General features: G+C 32.7%; 1 protein-coding gene and 1 long non-coding RNA gene across 6 annotated transcripts in view; one reads left to right on the forward strand and one right to left on the reverse strand.

Moving 5' to 3' along the window:
• The window catches only part of LOC122636745 (connectin-like), a 222,322-nt gene that overhangs the window by 40,136 nt on the left and 164,664 nt on the right, over nt 1–17,522 (forward strand). Inside the window, exon 2 of one of the 2 annotated variants that reach the window (XM_043828304.1) lies at nt 5,636–5,740. The exons of the other annotated variant lie outside the window; for it this stretch is intronic. The gene's annotated coding sequence lies outside the window, so the exon portion shown is untranslated. The remainder of the gene's footprint in view (nt 1–5,635; nt 5,741–17,522) is intronic. 2 annotated transcript variants of the gene reach the window in all.
• LOC122636750 overlaps nt 1–17,522 on the reverse strand; it is a 219,447-nt gene that overhangs the window by 18,008 nt on the left and 183,917 nt on the right. The gene's annotated exons all lie outside the window — the stretch shown is intronic.

The following is a 17,522-nucleotide window of genomic DNA, read 5'->3' on the forward strand; positions in this document are numbered from 1 at the left end:
AATACGCGTGTACGCATATTTGATGACGACGACGATGAAAATGACGATAATGACGATGACGACGACGATGATTATAGTTGTTCTTTGCTTACGGTTTCTTTGAGCTTAGGATCTTTGGTCTCGGATAAATTAGATATATGCGAAGATCGATAATTAATTAATGAGAATGATTGAAATGAACACGGACATCTCTTCCGTCTCTATCTTCTGAGGAAGAGAGAAAGAGATATAGACAGAAATGTATATATATATATATATATATATATATATATATATATATATATATAAAGAGAGAGAGAGAGAGAGAGAGAGAGAGAGAGAGAGAGAGAGAGAGGGAGAGAGACGGAGAGAGTACACTAATTACATGGTTTATTTATAGCTTTGCGGTGTTACTTGAGAAAATTGTTTCCAGTGGAAATCGATAGCATATAAGTAATGGGGAGTGGGAAGGAGTTAGAGTAAAAGATGTTTAGAAATTTATAACGTTGAGGAAATTTCATTATTATTAAATATGGGAGTGGACGAAGTATTGTTATTATTTTTAACATTATTACATTTATATTGTTGTATATATTATTATTATTTTCGTCATCATGAACATTACGATTTCAGGAGATAATTAATACGAATAATTAAAATGTAAATGCGCCGTAGATTTTTTTCTTATTTTAATTTCAAGCCTTGAATGTTAAGTCAAAGAAAAAAAAAAAAAAAAAAAACAAGAAAAAAAAAAAAGGAAAATAGTCTCCATAGAAATGATTATTTCTATAGAATGATATAATGCAGCAGCGAGACTCCCTTCGAGAAAAGATAATCGTTCGGAAACGTTCATAGATCAACGTTAGCCAAGGTTCGTCCTGTCGTTAATATTTTTCGTTGTCGTTCGATGTCGCTTCATTTCTGGATCATTTGTCGTTACGAAACCTTCCCCTTTTGCTATTTCATCTATGTATGGTACGTCTATGTGTATGACCATCTCTCTTTCTCTTCGTGCGCGTGTATGCGCTTGCACGTATACGCGTATGCACGCACGCACATAAATACGAACTCGTTAAAATCCGGATGATCGACGATACGCCCTTTGACCCCTCCGTTACACGTGATTTTAACGACTGTCAAAATTAATGACGGGTGGTGACTTTTTGATTCGGGGAGAAAAAGGAGGGATGCTGGAGAATCGATTACGAGATGTATCGTGGACCTTTTCTTTTTAATTATTTTTCTTCTTTATTATTCTCTCTCTTTGACCCTCGCATATCTTTTTAATTTTAAATATCAATGTAGGAATGTTTGTGATATTTATTATATATATATATATATATATATATATATATATATATATATTCTTTAAATATTAATAATAAACGATGTAAATAATGTGTATAATATTAATATCATTTACATACGCATACAAAATACATATACATATATAACTATGTATCTAACTAACTAAATAAATAAATAAATATATGTATATATATATATATATTACATAAAGCTTTTTGAAATTCTTTAGAACCAAGGGGAATTAAGTACCTCATGTTCCCTATGAAAAAGGGTATGGTGTCGGCTTTCTGCAGGCAACGTCGTAAGTCAACGCATTTTCCTTCTCCACTCTCATTCCTCTCTCGTTGCTCACTCGTGCGTGTCATCTTTACTCGGATTTCTCTCGCTCTTATAAACCACCCCTTCGTCTCTCTCTCTCTCTCTCTCTTTCACTCCCAATCCTTCTCTTGTATCACAATGGACTTTAGGGGTACATACGTAAATCCAAGCACGATAGCAGCGAGTGTATCCAGGCATTAGAATCTAACGAGATGAATTTCAAACTGGAGATTAGCGAAGCCTAAGTGCTACTTACTCTCTCTCTCTCTTTCTCTGTCTACACACACACACACGACTTTGTCTCTCTCTTTCTCCTCAATCTATATATATATATATTTTTTTCTCTTTTTTTCTCTCTTTTCTGAATATTTTTCTCTTTCTCTCTCTTTTCCCTCTTTCTTCTTTCACCTTCTCTTATCTCTGTATCTCTATATCTTTCTCTCTCTCTTTTATTTTTTATCTTTCTATTTATATTTATCTTTCTGTCTACATTTCCATCTTTCTTTTACTCTTTCTTTTTTTATTTAGTTTTTTTTTCTTCTCTTATTGTCTTTCTCTCTCTCCTCCCCTTTCCCTCTCTGTCTCTCTCTGTCTCACCCCCGGACGTTCGTAAAAGCGTCTTTGTAAAGGCTAATGTACAGGACATATTCGTTTGCATGTATACGTACATATACATGTGTATACGTAGTGTGTACGGTGGCATTATTGGCTCTTACTCGATCGATTAGTACTCTAACCGGCAGGCAGTATCCATTATGTATCGCTCGTATCGTAGGACTAATTTTCTAACAACGGAGCTTCCTTTCGGATAACACAGTTTGAGCGAACCACTTTGTATCTGTGAAAGCTTTTCACATAGTAGCGTTTGTCCTCTACGTATGGATGCGTTTAATTTATAACGATGGTTACAAATATTATAATTTCTATTCTCCTACGTTTATTATAATTTCTATTTATTTTCTTTCTTTAATTTTTTTTCCTTTTTATTGTATGTGTAATTTTGCTTACAAATTAGATGTCAATACGTCTAACAACAACCACAATAATAATAATAATAATAATAATAATAATAATAATAATAATAATAATAATAAAATTTTGAAAAATAGATATGGAATTTTGTTTTTTCAACGCTTAATTTTTAAACAAATAATTATAAGAATTTCGTAAATACTCCAGACGATATGAATATACATGTGCACATGTATATATGTATATTTTCATAAATAATTCATATATATATATATATATATATATATATATATATATATAAAATAATTAGATTATTTCAAAGGATTTTACTTTCAAAGGAAGTTACAATTGGGTCGATCGAAAAAACTGTAAAAATAAAGAATCGATATATCACACGAGTCGTTTAATAAATCGAGTTCATGTCTGAAAACGATAAAAGCATGCTGAAACTAATTAAATAAAAGAAAAAAAAAAATTACGTTGAAAGCATAAATTTCCTTAGAAAAATTAAATAGAGCTTAGCTATTCCCATTTTCTCCACTATAAATAACTACGCGAAATTTACCGATTTGGAGTATTCGTGAAAGTTTTATAAATAATAAAAACATTCTAAAGAATTCCTGTATTTAGTTCGATGCGTGTCGCTCAACTTTTTCTTTTAACTTTTACTTCGCACGATGACGTCACTGTTTCTAAGACGTGCGCGCACACAGATACACACACACACACACACACACACACACACACACACACACACACATAGTATGAAAACTCGTTATATTCCTTGTAGTAGCCATGTGTCACGAGAAAAGGGACGACTTTATTCCGGAGATAACGATCTCCCATGATTTCCTATTTAACTTGGAGGAATATATATATATATAAATTTTTTTCTATGTAATTATATTTGGGTCACACTTATTTACTATATATATATATATGTGTGTGTGTGTGTGTACATGTAATATATACTTGTTTATTTATATATCGATGATTATAACTTTTGGGTCGAGCTCAGAAAAAAAACTATTTAAAAGTTTGTTAATATAAATACTTTTCTTGCCATATAACGGGTATAAAAATATTTTGTTTAAAAAAAGAAATTAATTTTCTTTTTTATTTCCTCTTTGTTGCAATCTAAACTTATCATCGTGTGTATGTCGGTCGCATAAAATCAAATAACTTTGTAATTAATTATTTTGTTCTACCTCGGTTAGTTTCAGAGATAGTTAAAAAAACGATAACAACTTTAGGGGTGGTTTTCAGCCCTTTCAAATCGATTGACCGATAAAGAAACAACACGTTTTTCTTATTTCCGTCTGTTCTATCGACTGATAAAAACTTTTATCAAGGTCGAACTCCAACTAGCTACATAAATATTTTCTTGTTAACTTTCTATTTTGTTTTTATTACAACGAAAAATACCATTTGTTTGTAACTTTTCTTTTTTGTTAAAAAAGCGAACAAAATATTTCTCGTTCTTTTTTCTCAATTTTATTAACCCATCAAATATTTATCAAAAACATCAGAATCAACTACTTCGTAAATATATCATACGTTGATTATTCGCTACAATAAATAATCAAAGGCTCTCCATAAATTATGTTTTAGAATCTAAACAAACAACGATATAACTTTCACCAAATTGTTGTCAAAACTTTAATTTATCGACCGGGGATGCATTACGAACGATATTGGTAATGAAGTCACGTAGCATAGTGTAACAAATAATTTGAATGTGTCTGTAACAGGCCGTGTTCTCTATGTTAAACCATTTTAAGTTCACTTTATGAACGTCTAACCGCCTTTGAATATTAAATAGTCAACCAAAAACTCATGCTAAATAGTTATGCCCTTTCGAATATTAATTACGCGTTTAAAAAAAAATTAAAAAAATAAAAGAAAATAAAGAACCGTACGTCATTACAGTTATTACATATACTGCTATTTAAAGCGCGTATGTTCGTATGTGTTGTGTTCAATAAAAGATTGTACTATATGTATATAATTTTTTCGATTGTATATATATATATGTGTGTGTGTGTAAGTAAATATATATGAAGTTAATAAAAAGATATATATAAGAATTATAGAAATAATACAAAATGTGTTGAAAATTTATAATATATATTAATAGTAATAATAATAATAATAATTGTCAGTACATATTCGTATTTTAATAATGAATTAAAATTACACTAATTAATACAATACTATAACCTTAATTTCCATTATTAATATATTATATATAATGTTATTTGATTTCTTTAAAAAAATAAAAAAGGAAAAGAGATACGCAGATATTATAAATCGTTTCAAATCTAAATAGGGTGGTTGTTTCTGTTCGGTAGGATTATAAAATGATGGTGGGCTTTGCGATCTGATTAATATTCATAGTCGTAATTTGATGTGCTCGGCAAGCCGATATACTCCTCCGATTGGAATAACAATAAGTGCGTTATGCTTGCTTGTTGCGTGGCTTTTGTGCGCTACCTCCGATAATCTCTAATAACGAGACAAATTAATATTCTTCGCTGATGCATCGACCGATCGTTTTGTCGAAGTCACTGATTAGTGAATACCACGTGATCATTAAATCTTATCAAAGATCGATGCATTTGTAAGTTTATTATAACGCATATTTGGATGCCTTTTTTTTTTTTTTTTTTTTTTTTTTTTTTTTGAATGAAATAAAATAGTGTTACATGTATTAAGTAATACAGAAATTTGGGATTAAACGAATTATTTTATTAATAATTCTTTTTAATCTTCTTATTAAAATATAAGTATATACAGCTTGCTATTATTATAATATTATTATATTATCACAATATAATATATATATAATAATAATAATTATTATTATTATTAATTCCAAATATCTACGATTATCTACAAATTATTTATGTACGTAAATAGATTAATCGTATTTATTAACGATCGAACAAATTTATATACATACATACATACATGCATACATACATAATATATATATAAAAAAGAAGTTTCGACGATCGACAATCATTTTAATTGAAACTTTCATCTCTTTGTCTTTCAGAAGAAAATCGATTATCGTTCGAGTTATCGAGTTCTCCAAGTGAGATCGATCGATCGATCGATCTATCAACGGTGACACACCGAACCCTCGCACAGTTACAACTAGGTGAGTAATTCGATTAAAGACAAACATGATCAATCTAACCCAACGAGATATTTCTTATTTTATGGATGACTTTGTTATCTATCGTCTAATACTTACCCTCAGCGACTTAAGATAATATCGTTTTTTTTTTTTCTAATGAAAATTATTCGAAAATATTATTAAAATTTTTAAGCATTTTTTGCGTTGAATATTTAACGCATAAAAAAAAATTACTAAAAGCAAAAGAAAAGAATTGTTAAGTTCGATATACATCACCATATATATATATATATATATATATATATATATATATATATATACGCACGCATCTTTTTTTATTAAGAAGAAAAATATTTTATTGCTTCGTAGGATCGTCGAATTCGTACAAAATCCAAACGATTTTCGATATCCATTGTTTTCATCTCGTCTTTATCGCACATCGTTTCTATTGAAATAGTAGTAGCTAGTGAAAGAGAGAGAGAGAGAGAGAGAGAGAGAGAGAGAGAGAGAGAGAGAGAGAGAGAGAGAGAGAGAGAGAGAGAGAGTCTTTTTGACAAAATATAAGGAAGAAATTTCTTGCTCGGAGTATCGAGATTTTTATCTCACGTAGAAATAAGAATCCTTAGAATTTTCAACGGGCACGAGTGGACACATTTCGGTCGAACGAACGTGTTCGTCGAAGGTTACGATACTCGCCATCGACTTTGCTTTGTTATTGTATCTCGTCGAGTCACGATAGTATCGTTTCCGAACTCGATCGAGGAAAATTGAGTTTGAGAGAAAAGAGAGAGAAAGAGACAGAGAGAGATCTAGAGATAGAGATAGAGATACAGAGAGATATAAAGAGTCGAAGAGAAAGAAGAAAGTGCTGTGTAGTGCTAACGAAACATCTGCTGTATCTCCTAGAAAATATCTCATTTCTAATTTCTAATTTAGAATTTTTTCCTTTTTTCGTATCTCGAATTTTTTCTTCCCTCTTTTCGATTCTCTCCTCGCACATATGCTTTCCTAAAGTAAGGTCGTTCTTTTTCTGAGATGAACTTTAGAAGTAAGGAAAAATAAAAATTGAATTGTTCTTTTTTTTTTTATGTACGAACAGTGAAAAGAGACGTAAGTAGATTTTCGTACGAAGTTTTTAAGCACCAACGAAACGTTTGATTATCTCAAATCGAATAATTGGAATCTCAAAAATATGAAGAAAGAAAGAAAGAGAAAGAAACGTAAGATCGGTTAAAAAATCTCATCGTTCCATATTTATATGGAAACGATTTCGAATTGTTAATGCAGAAATTTGTGCGTGTCTGTGTTCTATGCATATAGAACTTATATTCACGCATGCGTCTCGTGAGCTTTCAACGAGCTTTCAGGAGCTTTCAGGAGCTTTGCGATACTCGTAGGAAAGATTGGAAGATAAAATTCAAGATGGACGCCCGTCTAGAATATAAAGAGCATAACGTGTTTCACAATTACGAACCGGTTAAATTATCTCGCTATATCGCGTCTGCCCGATAGGAAGAGATTTGTGTAATTTTCCATTTAGAATATAACATGGCCAAAAGCGAAAACTACTAATGGCTTTCGAACTTCAGCCGTCTAATTTTCCGATGGGCCTCGAACGGTAAAAATACGAAATAGATATCGTTGATAGCGCTAACGCGTTTTTTTTTTTTTTTTAATAAATAAATACAAATTTCATTGATATTTCGTAAAGATATAATAATTACTTTTTTTGCAACGATATTATATCATGCAATGGTTTGTAATATTCGATTTCATTTTTTCTCGAACTTCTTTCCTCTTTTCTTTCTTCAACAAATTTTTTTAGAAAAAGAAAAATCTCCAAATATTCATTCTCCTTTTATTTCTCATGCGCTTTCTACTTTGACATCTTACATCTTACGTCTAATACATAACATGCTTACATACGTAGTACAAGTACGCATACTTTACGAGAGTACCCTTAAATATCTCAAAAGTGCACTGCATTTTAAATAGCCCGCGAGGGCGACTTGTGGTAAGGCGAGAAGAGAGGCATGAGAGAGAGAGAGAGAGAGAGAGTTAGTGGTGGGGATATACGACCGTAGAGCGTGGAGTGGGGGAACGTAGAGAGCATAGAGAGCGTGGAGTGGGGGAACGTAGAGAGCATAGAGAGCGTGGAGTGGGGAGCGAGTAGGAGTCGAGCGGTGGTTGACGGGTGATTGGGTGGGTAGATGGGGGGGGGATAAGAGGTTGGATGATCGCGCGAAGAGACGTGCCTTCTCAGTCCGTCGTCGTCCTTGTCCCTCTCATCATCCACGTCGTTTTAGCGTAGCACGTTTTAACGTTGGCTCGTATCAGCCGAGGATCGCGTCTATCCAAAGAAGATAATATAAAGTCCGACGAGACACAGCTCTTCGTTCTTGCTGGCATCAACATTATCGCTGTCTTGGCACCGCCATTCAACCTTTCCTCGGTTTAAAACCCTTCTCTCTCTTCTTGTTGATTTTATACTTAACTTTTTACTTCCCCTCTCCCTTTCGGAAAGTTCTTTTTAAAACGACAGTTGATTAAAGTTTTGTCTTTCTTTATTTCGTATTCCTTATCTTTTTTTTTTCTTTGCTTTTTGTTAATAAAGATTATAATAATAACAATGATATGAATGTATGTATGCATATATATTTGTTAAGTTAAAAGCAAATTATGTTTCCTCTTAATTAAGGTTGATTAATTAATTTGTAAATGTAAAATAGGAAAGACGCTGATTTTTTTTTTTATTAATTTTTTATTACAAGTTCTTTTTTTTTATTACAAGACTATTATTAGAAAATTATTTCTCTATTCGGATTAGTCAAATAGAAAATAAAAAAACTTTACGATTAAAAAAAAAAGAAGAAAAAGAAACGATGTAAAGTATAGGAATTTTTCCAAACAAAAACTTGACTCGATGATCCATCCTATACAATACGCTATACGTCTTCCGAATTTAAAACAAACGTTAACTATAAAATAAGTACGATTATAAAAGAAAAAAAAACCGATGATACATCGGATAGAAGGGCTTGTATAAACTTTTTAGATACAACGCTCTAAGAATAAGAGAAAAAAAAGATAATAATAAACAAATCAGAGACGAACCTTTATCGTCTCGTATGACGTAACGATTGTAACGTAATATACGAATAATATTATATTTACATATAAACTATTATTTTTATACACGCGTACGACGTAGAATAATAACACGTAATACGTTGACAAAGAAAATGTTAAATAGAAGGAACATTCTTTATAAATTCGCAATCGCGATCGAATTCGCTTATTCCACTAGCAAGATCCTTTTAAAAAGTCGCTGATGTTACTGATTTCAACTTGACACGGAGAGAACAAACGGAGAACAAATGAGCATCCTGAATTATCCACAAACTCTTTTACCCGTTGTGTCATTCCCTCTCTATTTCTCGTGGAAAAGATAAGGAAGAATGAAAGAGTAAAAGAGTAAAGAGTAACGAAGGAAGAAAGAAAGGAGGGACAATGGTAAGAGCAAAAGAGAATACATCGTTGAGTGAGAAAGAAAGAGGATAAAAGTAAGAGAATAATAGAGAGAGAGAGAGAGAGAGAATTCGTTGGGCAGTGAAAGAGAAAGAGAGAAAGAGAGAGAGAGAGAGAGAGAGAGGAGTAGTCGTAGTAGTAGTAGTGAGAATGAGAGAAAAAGTGTATGAGATAAAGAGAAAGAGAATCCATTAACGAGTAAGAGAGAGAGAGAGAGAATGAGAATACATTGGAAAGAGAAAGAGAATACATCGAAGAGTATTTTCAACGAGGAATCCCATCTCACTCGTAGCTTCTCTGGATATTCCCTCTACCTCTTTTACCACCACCCCTACCACTCTTAGTACATCCCATTTCTCCGTTTCTCTCAAACCGTGACAAGATAAAGAGAGCCCGAAGCACAGTAAGGAAGGAAGGAAGGAAGGAAGGAAGGAAGAGAGAGAGAGAGAGAGAGAGAGAGAGAGAGAGAGAGAGAGAGAGAGAGAAAGAGATCACAAGGGAATCCCTTCTACTTTGTGAAGGGATGCACCACGTCTTCGACACTCGTCGCGCGTGTCACTGAATTCCTGGAAATCCTAGCCACGGGCAAAAAGGATCTTCGTCCTGTCGTTCGTTGTTACGTCATCGGTCTACTCATCCCCCCCCTCTCTCTCTCTCTTTCCTTCTTTGAGTTATACGGATCTATATAATATTGGAACACTACTCTAAAGGAAACGACAGAGAGAGTAGGAGAAAAGAGACGGACGATCGAATGCGCTGTCCTTTATTTTTTTTCTTTTTCTTTTTTCTCTTCTATTTTTTTCTTTCTCTCTTTTACACACGCGCACAGATAGAGACGTATACACAAAGTAGCAATGGCTAGAGTTAGCAGAGAAAATTATCTTTTTTTCTTATTCTTTTCTTTCTTTCTTTTTTTTTTTTTTTTTTTACATTGGAGATAATCTCTCCGTGACTTCTTTTTGCAGTTCTCGTAGTATTCTTCTTTTTCTTTTATCTCTTTTTTTCTTTTATTTCGTTCGTATGGAACAGTCTGAAAATCGACGGACACAGATCTTCGAAATGCGACCGCGGGCGAGGAGTGGGGGGGATTGAGATCAGGCTGGAAAGGGCGAAACTGCGAAGGGTGAATTTGGTGGGTAAGTTAAAAGGGGAAGAAGACAGGGGAGGAGAAAAAAGAAATCAATTTGTTCCCAACGTGACATCCTTTGAGATCACTTAGTGGAAATTCCACGCTGCGTCGAAGTACTATGTATCCGCATATCTCTCTCTCTCTCTCTCTCTCTCTCTCTCTCTCTCTCTCTCTCTCTCTCTCTTTCTCTTTCATTTTAATGGTCCGAGAAGAGAAGAGGGTTGCGTTTCGGTTTGCTTTCGGCGTTCACTGAGCGATTGCCATTGCTGGTGCTCTTATGACATTCGGAAAAGGAGAGAAAGAGAAAGACGACTACGTATGTGTGTGTGCGTGAGAGAGTGAGAGAGAGAGAGAGAGAGAGAGAGAGAGAGAGAGAGAGAGAGAGAGAGAGAGAGAGAGAGTGTGTGTATGTTGAAAGTGGCTAATGTCTTTGTCGTGTCGATTGTCAACGAATTCTCCCTTTTGAAGAGAGAGATGGGGTAGGTAAGAGGGGAAAGAGAGACATATACGGTACTGTATTTACGGTTATGGATACTGATAGGTCACGTGGCTTGTTACTCTCGTTATATATCGTACCTATCTCTATCTCTATCTCTATCTCTATTTCTATCTTTATCTCTATCTCTATCTCTATCTTTATCTCTATCTCTATCTCTATTCCTATTCCTATTTCTCTCTCTTTTTTCTTCCTATTACTTTAGCTTTGAGATTATTTATATTATACGTACGTATACAAAACATACGTACGTACGTACGTACGTAGGTATTTACATATGTATGTACGCGTATAAATTCGAAATTTGAATTTTTATCGTGTGAATTAAATCTCGTGAAATTGAAATCTCTCGTGTATGTTTGTACGTTGTACGATACCAATGTGTATATATAAAATACGTATATATGCTATATATTATTTATATATATATATATATATACATATGTTTGTGTGCGTGTGTACGCGCGCGCCTGTGCGTTTTAGGCAAATATGAAATATGAGCCTTTAATGAAAAATTTATTCGCGCGTTCGACTTTTTCCCGTTTTTTCTATTTCTTGCCTTTGAGAATTTTTTTACTTTTATTTCTTTTTATTTCCTATTTATTTATTTATTTATTTATTTATTTATTTATTTATTTATTTTTTGTATATATTCTCGGTTTCGTCGTACACAGCTCGAAATATTTTATGTTAGTGGAATCCGATGAAATCAGTATCTCGTGTACTTGTTTGTATGATTGATCTAGTTACACGTACATAGATATACACATATACGTGTTAATATATCTAATGGAGATAAATAAGAGCTTTCTGTGATAAATTTCGTTCGCGTATTTTATCTTTAAAGAACACGCAATTTTTTACGTAATCTAATAGATTAATCTAATTCAATAATACGACAAACAGTACAATTATATATAATAGTAACAGTGGTATTAAAATAATATATTTATATATTAACAAATTATATAGTACACACACACATATATATCACAGTAATATATAACACAGGACAATTATTATAATAATTATAACATTATATAATACTGAACTTACAAAGAAACTTAACGAACGAGATAATAATTACAAAATAATCATAATTAATACAATTAAATTTGTGTACAATATTATATTAAATAAAATCATATAATTAATATTTATATACATTGCAATATATATATATATATATCAATGAGAATGAAAACAATTAGAATCATTTGCCATTAGCGTTACGGGTATATCTATGTATTTCAATATCTCCTTGGATATGTCCTCGAAATGTCCTTTGTGGTGTACTCGAGCAAGGTTCCTTGTCCTGTTCTCTAATTGGAAAGGATCTTCTCGATTGACTCTACTTTCGACCGAACGACGTAATCGAAGTGATCACGACAGAGTTCCTTCCCTTTCTCTCTCTCTCTCTCTCTCTCTCTCTCTCTCTCTCTCTCTCTCTCTCTCTCTCTCTCTCTCTCTCTCTCTCTCTCTCTACCTTCCTTTCATTTCCTTCTTCACCTCCTGCTCCTCTTGCTCCTTCCATTGGGAAACGTAAACGACGAGCATGAATTTCTCTCGACGCATTCAATTTTGAATATTTTTATGATGAAAAAGTGGAAAAACGTGAGCGAGTTTCTTCGTGTGCGCGCATTTGTTTGTACGACAATAACGTCGATCTCTTAGTTTTCCACGCCGTTTCATTCGTAGTTACATTGTTGGTTTATGCAACGTGGTACGTATATGGATCTATGTATGTAAAATACGTAGGATTGAATTTCAAAGAGACGATTTTTCATTTTCCATTACAAAGAAATTTAATAAGGTTCTTTTGCTCTTTTTTTACTTTTTTCTTCTGTTTCCTTTTTGTCCGTTGTTTGTTTGTTTATTTTTTTTTTAAATGATAATTCAATATATATATATATATATATATATATATATATATATATATAACACACGAATACACACGCATATATTTATAGAGATCAACGCTCTTATGTAGACATAGTACATTTTGTACTTACTTAGATGCGTAATATTAGAAGGTAAGTCTTGTCGGACAAATCTGATACGTTTAATAACGACGAGAGAGAAGATCTACTGGTTACTGAATCGCCAACACTAATTGCAGACCGTTCGGCATCAATTATGTTATCACGTGGCACGCTCGTAATTAGTGGACCATATCGGGATTTGAGACGTTATCTCGAGACTTGATGTAACGTTGCGCGGATCATTCGATCGACATGAATTATTGTTTCCGTTCAATTAACGTTCTAAACACGAAAATGATATATAATAATATCGATCTTGAAATACGATTACAAGTTCGAGATCTACGATCGCTTTCTCGTTCGTTGAGTAAATTCGTTGATTTATACAATTTTTTTTTTTTTTTTTTTAGGATCAAAGTAAATCGACATTTTTATAGATATTTTAAGATTCATTTCTTATCCCGAAATAATTTGTTATCAATATTCGTTTAATTCCAAGATCGCATACGTTTGTAATTGAAGATTAGAACGTTATAGAAAAAGTATTAAAAAGAAGAGAAAGAAAAACAAAAGGAAGAAAAAACAAAATAGTTTTACTTTCAAAAAGTTCGACCCCAATTAATTCTATTCGACTCGTAGTCGGAGTCATGTCGGTCAAATTTGATTTTTATTTTTATCGGTAATAAGAATAATAATAGTAATTAAGAAGGAAAGGAGGAAAAGGAAAACCGCTAATTATATAATAAAAAATTTACTCGCTCCTTCGCGCAATCCCGTATAATTTTCTTAAGAGAAATCGTTAAGAGATCTTAATTCGTAGGTAGAAACGACGATGATCGATAATTACGTGTCGATTTTCGCGTGATCAATGGTAATTAGACTACTAATTTTCGCTTAACGTGGGCGCGCGTGCGAGAGAGATAGATAGATGGATGGATGGATGGATAGATGGATAGATAGATCGAGAGAAAGAGAGAGAGAGAGAGAAAATGATTTAATAGGAACGACTATACGTAGGATTTAATTTCCGGAAGCTAAGTTAACGTTACTAGGACGGGTCACCAGCCTACTTTTTCCTCCTCTCCTCTTTCCCCAACCCCCTTCCACTCCTCTTACACACCCCTCTCCAGTAGCGACTATTCTTGTCTGACACTGCCCCTTTTTTCTTCCTTATCCCTTCGCCCAACCTTTCGTGCTTACAATTAGCCTTCTTCTCGTAATGATTATACAGATATAAATAGAATACTCGATGATCCATATAAAACGGAGGATTTAATCGATCCTCTAGTAGCTCTTATCTCTTCGACGTTCATTACGTAATATAGTAATAATATTGAAATATGATTTTTATTACTTACATTCATTTCTCGATAGTTCTCTTCGTTTCCTTTCTTTTTTTTTTTTTTTTTTTTTAATCTTCATCGAGCTTCGACGAAGACCTTTTTATTTGTACGCGTTTATTTATATTTAGATGCGGGCTGTGACAAAGTTAGATCACTTTTAATTCGACGTATGAATATATACGGGCGTGTGCACGCGCTGGACAAGCGTTTAATGAAGAACGCATGGACATTCTGAATGTTCGTAATAATAACGTGATTTGTAACATATACACTGTTTCTATATATCGGGTGAGTTACTTAAAATTGCTATCGTGCGTTGTTAAAATATATTTTTTAATAAATTCTTTTTACAATATTTTTTTATCCATTTTATATATATGTATACAGATACATACACACACGTACGTACATATACGTATACACGTATGAGTTCAATGCGCTGATCTGGCGCACCTATTTTAAAACCACTACATCGAACGTAAAAAAAACGTAAAAGATTAAAAAAAAAAATAGGAAAAAAAAAGGAAAACGATAGATACTAAAAAAAGGAGGAAATGGTAGAAGAGGGAAGGAAAAAAGGAAGAAAGAAAAAAAAGCAAGAAGATGGCGGATACTCCAGGCATCAATGAGAGCTCCGTCTCTCTCGACAGGTTGTCTGCTAGCTCGAGTTAATTAAACGTAATTACGTTCCATTTTCCGGCAGGCCCGTTCGACGCTAACGAAAATTAGCTTCTTGCGGAGCCAACCTAACGGCTCTTCCGTCTTCGTTACACTCAATATCGTTCAGTTTACTCTCTCTCTCTCTCTCTCTCTCTCTCTCTCTCTCTCTCTCTCTCTCTCTCTCTCTCTCTCTCTCTCTCTCTCTCTCTCTCTCTCTCTCTCTCTCTCTCTCTTTTTCCTTCCCTCTTTCTCTCTCTTTCTCTCTTGTAGTTTCTTGCCCAACCCTAAAACACGTCTCGTTATTTTCTTTTCTCTCCCTCTCTCTCCCTTTTTTTTTCTTTCTTATTTACCTTCTTTTCAACCTAAATTTTATCTACAAAGACAGGCAGCAAGATCTACGATCTATAAATGATTGTGGTTGATCGTTAATTGCGGTGTAATTACCAACTGCCATTCATTCTTTTTAGAAATATATATATATATATATATATATATATATATATATATTTATATATTCGGAAATTAGAATTTATATTTCTTCATTCCGAATTTATATTGTAAAAATTAGAATTCGAATGAATTTTGCTCATAAATTAGACAATTTAAATTCACATAAATGAGAATTTATATTAATCGATTAAAACTTTAATTTGGAAATTAAAGTTTTTGAATTGCATATTTAATTTATTCCTTAATAAGTATCGAAAAAGAAGGATGAGATTAATTCCTTTTTCTTTTATCGATTAAATCCGTTAGTTTCTAACGGTACTAATTTCTGACTCGATCTAATAAGATATTCTCAGTGACATACACGTATGCACGCACGAATGTGCGCATATACTTAGTCAATTATATTCTCCACAACCTAGTTTCATTTGTTTCTAATTATTACTCGCCCGACGGTATTAGAAACTAGTAGCAATTCGATAAAGTATCGTTTCGATACTCGATTATCTCTCGCAATTATCTCCAAAGCGAAACTTATAGTTCGAAATTCACGATATCGATTATCCCATAGGGATACTCTACTTTCTGTTCTCTATGTATTAATTCTATCGAAAAATTCTAATCATTCGTGATTTGTTTTTAGATTCCTGGAAAAGATTTATTACGTTCGAGAAAGAAAAATTCGAATTTTTTACGTTGTTATAAAAATAATGACGATATATTATATTCACATATAATAAATAAATAAATAAATAAAATGAATACACATAACAAAAAAAAAAAAAAGGAGAAGAAACTGCTAACGCATTAAATGTAATTTTTTTCCAAGTACCATGATGTTTAGAAATCTAATCAAGGAGATGTTGCGTGATAGGAATGTCGATATTTGGCGCGATATATTAGAAAAACGGTGAGAATGAACGAAGATCAAGAATGTAAGGCACGTCTTCTCAAGAAGCTATTTTATCTCAGAAAATGACGAGGCAGCTTATTCTCGTTAAACCGAAGGAGAAGCGATCTCTCTCTCTCTCTTTCTCTATTTCTATCTCTATCTTTATCTCGCTCTCTCTCTCTCTCTCTCTCTCTCTCTCTCTCTCTCTCTCTCTCTCTCTCTCTCTCTCTCTCTCTCTCTCTTTCTCTCGATTGGATATTTTCTTCGCGCTTCCTTAACCCATACCATAGAAGAGATCTATCGATCGATCCATCGGCACTCTCATTTTCGACACGACGTTATCAACCATCTCGAATATCCTCCCTGTACTACTCTACTTAACTTCCAAGCTTGCTTATTAACTTAGAAATCCTCGTTCCTGTTAAATACCACTTTCTCGAAAAAAAAATTCTACGTATTGGATTACTTGAAAATTCATTTATTCGCGTATTAATTCAAAGTACAATCAATAAATATAATATCTGATTCATTCGTGAATTGGAATTCTAACTTATAAATACGAATTTTTGACTCTCTAATCGATCCTGAATTTATAAGTCAAACCGAATGAACATAATATCAGGAATTGTATCGATTTTGATTATTTATTTAGTTATTTTAATTAAAGTTTCTTTTTCCTTTTTTCTAAATTAATTCCTATTTCTATTGTATCTCTGTTCGAAACGTTGGAATCGTTTTCTATCGAAAATTTATCTGATTTTATTTCTTTCTTCTGTTTTAATTTTTCTTCAAATTATTTTCTCTCTTTCTCCATTTCTTTCTTATCTTTCTTATCTACCTGATACGTTTTCTTTTTGTTTTTTCTTTGAATAATTTTCCAATATATTTCGTTCCTTTATATTCGGTGATCTGTCGGTATGTATCAATAACATTTTATCGAGATTTTTCTCGAAAAAATTCTCTTCTCTTTTCAATATTTTTATACAGAATAAAATTTCAAGTTTCCATCTTCACAATGTAATTTTCAAGTTTATTCTATCGTTTGATATCTTAACTTTTTTCGTCGAGAATCTGCATCTCTCTCTCCCTCTCTCTCTCTCTCTCTTTCCCCATGTTTCTTAAACGTCTTTATTAATTTTTTTTTTAAATCTTTTTATCGAAGTAAATTTATAGAAAACTTTTATCTTTTCAAAATTATTCTTAAGAAGTTTATCGTATCGTTTCATATCCTTAACTTTTCCTTCGAGAAAATTTGCATCTTTCTTTCTTTATCTTTCTCTCTTTCTCTCTTATTTTCTCTTTGTCTTTCTCTTTCTCTCGATCCTA

Source organism: Vespula pensylvanica, chromosome 23 (assembly GCF_014466175.1).
Source record: "Vespula pensylvanica isolate Volc-1 chromosome 23, ASM1446617v1, whole genome shotgun sequence".
Taxonomy (NCBI): Eukaryota; Metazoa; Arthropoda; class Insecta; order Hymenoptera; family Vespidae; genus Vespula; species Vespula pensylvanica.